Source organism: Salvia miltiorrhiza, chromosome 1, assembly GCF_028751815.1.
Source record: "Salvia miltiorrhiza cultivar Shanhuang (shh) chromosome 1, IMPLAD_Smil_shh, whole genome shotgun sequence".
NCBI lineage: Eukaryota > Viridiplantae > Streptophyta > Magnoliopsida > Lamiales > Lamiaceae > Salvia > Salvia miltiorrhiza.
Genome location: NC_080387.1, coordinates 17,423,382 through 17,429,425, shown reverse-complemented (window position 1 = coordinate 17,429,425; position 6,044 = coordinate 17,423,382). Strand labels below are relative to the sequence as shown.

General features: G+C 35.8%; 1 long non-coding RNA gene across 3 annotated transcripts; it reads right to left on the bottom strand.

Moving 5' to 3' along the window:
• Positions 1 to 1,698: 1,698 nt before the first annotated feature.
• Positions 1,699 to 4,684, bottom strand: LOC131006809 (uncharacterized). 3 transcript variants are annotated; one of them, XR_009095773.1, is made up of 6 exons: positions 3,984 to 4,684; positions 3,665 to 3,772; positions 3,534 to 3,574; positions 2,972 to 3,049; positions 2,820 to 2,863; positions 1,699 to 2,010 (listed from the first exon to the last, which is right to left on the bottom strand). It is a non-coding gene; the product is annotated as an uncharacterized LOC131006809 (long non-coding RNA). The 3 variants fall into 3 exon arrangements; XR_009095772.1 differs by having other exon boundaries at positions 1,699 to 2,863; positions 3,530 to 3,574; XR_009095771.1 differs by having other exon boundaries at positions 1,699 to 2,863; positions 3,984 to 4,683.
• Positions 4,685 to 6,044: the final 1,360 nt, after the last annotated feature.

Here is a 6,044-nt window from a genome sequence, read left to right as displayed (position 1 = left end):
CTACCCTTCCTCACGCATATCGATGCAAATGCCCAAGTAATGGTGGACACACATGATATTTTTAAAATTATGTGAGGATAATTTTGGTATTAGATAATATAATCCAACATAATCCTATGGATATCAAACATAATATAGGATTAAGTAGCCATGATATCAAACACCCATGAAATAATATAAATCCACACTAATCCACACTAATTTCTCAAGATAATTTTAATCCTAATCAATCATAAACTGCAAATCAAACGGTCCCTAAGTGTGTAATAATAAAGTGATAAAGTAGGAGATAGAAAGTAATAAAGTGATAAAGTAAGAAAGAGAATGTAACAAAGTGATAAAGTAGGAGAGAGAATGTAATAAAGAAATACTTAATTAATGTTAATTAAGTGTTTAAAATTCCTTATTTTTGCCAAATACAGAAATGTAGCATATTCGTTGGGACGACCCAAAAAGGAATATGTAGCATCTTGGGCGGGACGGAGAGAGTATTTTTTCAAAAAATGTAATGCATTTTTGTGTGAAAGTATATGCATTTCTGTGCGAAAGTATATGCATGTAAAACATGTAATTTTTTTATGCATGTAAAAATCAATTTTTCAAAAAAAAAAAATTTTTTTTTTGGGGGGTGGGGTCGGGGGGTGGATGGGTGGGGGGGGGGGTCAGTGATTAGAAAATCAGTTTTTGAGAAAATAAAAATAAAAAAAAATTGGTGGAGGGGGTGGGTAGGTGGGTGGGTGGGTGGGTGGGGGGTAGGGGTGGGTCGGTGGTTAGAAAATCTGTTTTTAAAAAAATAAAAAATAAAAAAAAAAATTCGGGGGAGGGAGGGGGTGGGGGTGGGGGGTAGGGGGGTGGGTGGGGGTGGGGTTCAAGGATGTGGGGGGTGGGGTGAAATCTTATGCATTTTTATATGAAACTTATGCATTTTTATATGAAAGTTCATGCATTCTCGTATGAAACTTTATGCATATAAAATATACCTATTTTGAGAAAATCTAATTTTTTTTTTAATTTCGAAAATTAGATTCCAATTTTACCCCTCTCCAGATTTTGCCTTTAAATGCTTGGAAGCTTCTTGCCACGTGTCGACATCTTGATGCGCCACATGTCATAAATGTGTGGTCTAGATTTGGATCTACGGATCTATTATAAGCATTGGATACTACATGATCCCATTCATATATATATATATATATATATATATATATATATATATATATATATATATATAGCGCGCTCCAATGAGACCCCCTATTTTTCGTGTAACATGAGTACAATGAATAAGACATATAATACTAATGAACAAAACGTATATCTAATGAACAAGATGCATATATTGATGAAAAATAAAATTTAAAAAATTCGTAATGAATAAGACCTATATACTGATGAACAAGGCCGTATATACTGATGAACAATGCAGTATATACTGATGAATAACAAAATTTAAAATATTCTGCTCCCTCCAGGATTCGAACCCTGCGAAAAAAAATCATCCTCCAGATACAATATCAGCCATAGGATTGATAAAATAAACGAACCAGATCGTGCCCTAGATCTCATTAAAATTAGGGGGTCTCATTGGAGCGGCCCCTTATATATATATATATATATATATATATATATATATATATAACTCGTCGAAATTCGACGGGAATTGTTTGATACTATAGTTTATAAATAAAAAAAATCACCTCCTTTTCATAATATATTTATAAATAATGAATATTATTCAATAAAATAAGTATTAACATGACATAGGTATTCGTTAAATATCAAACTAAAATATAAAAAAAAATTAAAGAGGACTTTCATCCTTTACATGACTTAGCAAAACGTATATTCGTATATTCGAAAAAATTATTTGCCACCCACTACTATTTGCCACCCATATCCGCAATCCGTGGATACCCGTCACCCGCTACCCGTCGGATACTCGCCACCCACTATCCGTCGGAGACCCGCCAGGCTTGAGAGGTAGGGGCGTTGCTGTTTCTCGGCGTCGACATCCTGCAATAAAACATCCAATAAATAAATCACCACGAAACTGCAGCAAATTTTAGAGAAAATTTCAACTTCGTGTACACTACTATTTGCCACCCGCAACCCGCGGATATCCACCAACCCGCTACCCGTCAAATATACTCACCACCCATTACCAAAACATCAAATATTTATGCTGATTCTTTCTTTTTAACATCACAATGAGAAATGCTCCCTAAGACTTTCCATTTTTTATTAGTCATCTTACAAACAACTTTTCTCGTCTTAATTTTTTCAGACTTATTACTTTAGTTTAAATTATTTTGTATAGATTTCTATTTCTGATGCTATACATTATTAGTGAATTATTTCTGATGTTATGCATTATTTTGTGATGCATATATGGTGGCTTTGCGTGGGAATCATGCAATTTTTTTTTGTAATAATGCAGAATTGTTGGTGGATATAATTCAACTATTTCACAAAGTATACTAAAAAGTAGTGAAGGATTTAGAATTTGTTTGTTTGTCTCTAGAACAGTTTCTAGTAAGGGAGTTTATCTAGGTCATTATTTGAATTTATTGTTCAAATATAAGTAACATATTTCGCATGGTAACAGAAGAAGCTGCACTTATGAAACTTCTAAATTTTTATGTATAGCAACATGTTAAGCACCAATACAGCTCCTCAAAACTAAATAATTAAATCTATAAGTACACCACGCACACCATAAAAAATAAACCAATTCACACACACACACACACACACATATTATCGATTCAATCAAGAAGGTCAAGAACATTAAATTCAGTCAAATAAATCACTCTTGTTTAAACCTCTCTTTCGAATTCTTCTTAATTTGATCCAGTTTGAGATACATCTGCAACATTTTAAATCAAGTCAACAATGTATAACATCATAAATAAATACAAGTGCAGTTATATTATTTTTTAATCAAGAAAAGGGTAAAAAATGGGTAAAAACTAACCATCTTGAACACTATAAAATTCATCTTCTCCATCTGAATTAATCAATCCATCAGGATCGAACCATGCCTCACTGCTTCCTATTCAACCACATATAAAATTCATAAATATTAACTAACTATGAAAAAATTAAAATTCAGAAGAATCAATTATCAATCCCACAAAAAGCACAATAATAAAATTGCATTTATATTCATAAAAACTAAATCTCAAAATTCAATCATTTCCAAGTTGGAGAAAAGGAACAACATAGAAATTTGAGCAGAAAAAACATCAACAAATTCAAAATTTGAGATTCTCGCAAACACCCAAACAATCAACCCCAAAAAGCACAAAATTAAGCAACCAAATCAAAACCTTGAAATACAGGATTGCTGAAGGAAACATCCTTCTGGCTTCGACCCATGAACAAACTGGAATACAATATCACAAAAGAATCTTCTTAATTACAAATTAAATCCACCCCACAAAAAACTCAGAATCATTACAATTTCAACATGCAAAGCAACTAATTTACACATAGCCACCAAATTGAGTCGAGATTCAAGAAGAGCACTCACTTACAATTGTAGATGAAAGGAAGCCAAAAATATTCGATTTGGGTGCTGCAATATGGAGAAATACAGAGAGAAATCAATCTAATGCAGAAAAAAATCACTGCAAATGAAACACAACAAAAGAAGAAAAAGGTTTACCTTGGACTCGAGACGACGGCACGACTGCGCATCGTCGAACGATTTTCGGGGCTCAAGGACGGCCTATAGTCGCGGCAGAGAAGACCAACTCCGTCGACTTAGTCGATTCTCAAACAAAGAAGAAGAAACACAATAAAGGAGAAGAAAAGTATGTGGCGTAAATCACTATTAACTAAGAAACTTATAGCTCAAAATCTAGGTTTTAAGTTTCCATTATTAAACATCTTTCCAAAAACAAATCTTTCTAAACTTAACTATAATCATTCTATATTTACAATGGCTGTGTAGGAATTAAATCAGGAAACTAATTAATACATACCAAGAATCACGGCAGATCGCGGAGGGCGCCAGAGTGGGTGGTCCGGCAAAGCAGAATGCAGCGGTGGAAGGTCCCACCAGTTGTGATACAGCCCTGGCACCAATGCGATCAAATTCCGGTACGTAAGCAGGGCTCCCTTTACTCACCCGGTGGTGCCGGGTGAGTAGAGGATCGCCGCGGCGGAGGACTGATCCACAGCGGCGGAGCTCGGGCCGGAGGCGCGCATTCGAGCATCGAGAGTAACCGCGGCGAATTCTACGAAAAGCAAAAAATGGGGAAAATAGGAAACCCCCAAATTTGCAGATACGAAAAGAGGGCTTACGCGAATTCTTCTTGTTTCTTCCGGCGATTGTGAGGGGCGGCAGGTTCTGGTCGGATCAGAAGGTGGAACTGTGGAAGGGGCAGATCTCATCGCGGCGAATCGCGGTGGAATGCGGCCGGTGAGTCGAATCGCCGGGGGAGGGAGGGGAAAATGGAGGTGGCATCGAAGAAGGTGGAAGGGCAGATCTCTAGCGGAGCGGCGAAAGGTGGCAGATCGCAGCTGCGGCCGGTGAGTCGAATCGTCGGCAGAGGGAGGGGAAAATGGAGGTGGCATCGGCCGGTGGGTCGAATCGTCGCAGAGAGAAAAATGGAGGTGGTGGTCGGCGTGGAGAAGGGAAGAGAAGACAAATTGTGGGTATCGGTGGATCATCAAATGATTTTACAATGTTTAACTTAATTAAATAATATATATAAAATAATAATTGATGTGGAATTATATTGTCATGTCAGCGATACAGAATTGAGTTAGAAGCTCTAGAATTGCAGGGATTTTAAACCTTGAATTCGTAGATATGCCACATAGGACCTAAAATCAAGGGGAGCGCAGAAACCCCAAACCGTATTATATAATGATGATGATGAGGGCTAAAATGAGTACACTTCTTAAGATATAAAATAAAGAATTATTTTCAGCCCTTAGATCATCAAGATATACGGTTGATTCATCATCCTGTTGAATGAATTCATGGTCCTGAATTCGAATCCCAAAGATAGTAAAAATTTATTTTCACAATTTTTACCTTTATACATCGAATTCATACGTGTTCTACATAAAATTTATATTATTTCACCTATATATATATATATATATATATATAGGGAAGGGCTACCGTGAGAACATCTCTTAAAATAAAAAATAAGAATTAGGAAAAAATGTATGAATTTTATGTAGAACGTGTATGTAGGGGTGAGCAAACCCAATCCGGACCCGCCGAACCCGTCCGGACCGGACCGGATCGGCCCACTATATATATTCGGTCTGGGTTGGTTCGGTGGGACGGAGGAAGTATATATTTTTAATATCCAAAAAATATATTCCGATTTTACCCCTTTGCAGATTTTGTCTTAAATTGTCTTGGAAGCTCCTTGCCACGTGTCACAATCTTAGTGTGCCATGTGTCCAAAATGTGCAGTCAAGATTAGGTACTACGTACTACCTAAGGACATGGTACTATATGATCACAGTTATATATATATATATATATATATATATATATATATATATATATATATATATATATATATATATATATATGGGGCCGCTCCAATGAGACCCCATAATTTTCGTGTAACATGAGAACGATCTAATGCGTTTATTTTATCAATCCTATGGTTGATATTGTATTTGGAGAGAGATTTTTTCTAGCAGGGTTCGAATCCTGGAGGGAGCAAAATATTTTAAATTTTGTTATTCATCAGTATATACTGCATTGTTCATTTGTATATAATGTCTTGTTCATCAGTATATACTCCCTCCGTCCCCAAAATAAATTCCTCTTTGAGGACGACACGGGTTTTAAGGAAAAGTGGTAAAGTGTATTGATAGTGGAGAAAAATATGTTATAATTAGTATTGGGAGTGGTGAAAATGTGTTATAATTAGTATTGAGAGTGGTGAAAAAGTGAAAAATTAGAATAAATAAAGTATTATTAGTGGTGGGGTAGTTGTCCAAAAATGGAAAGAAAGAAAGAGGAACTTATTTGGGGGACGTCCCAAAAAGGAAAAAGATGAACTTATTTC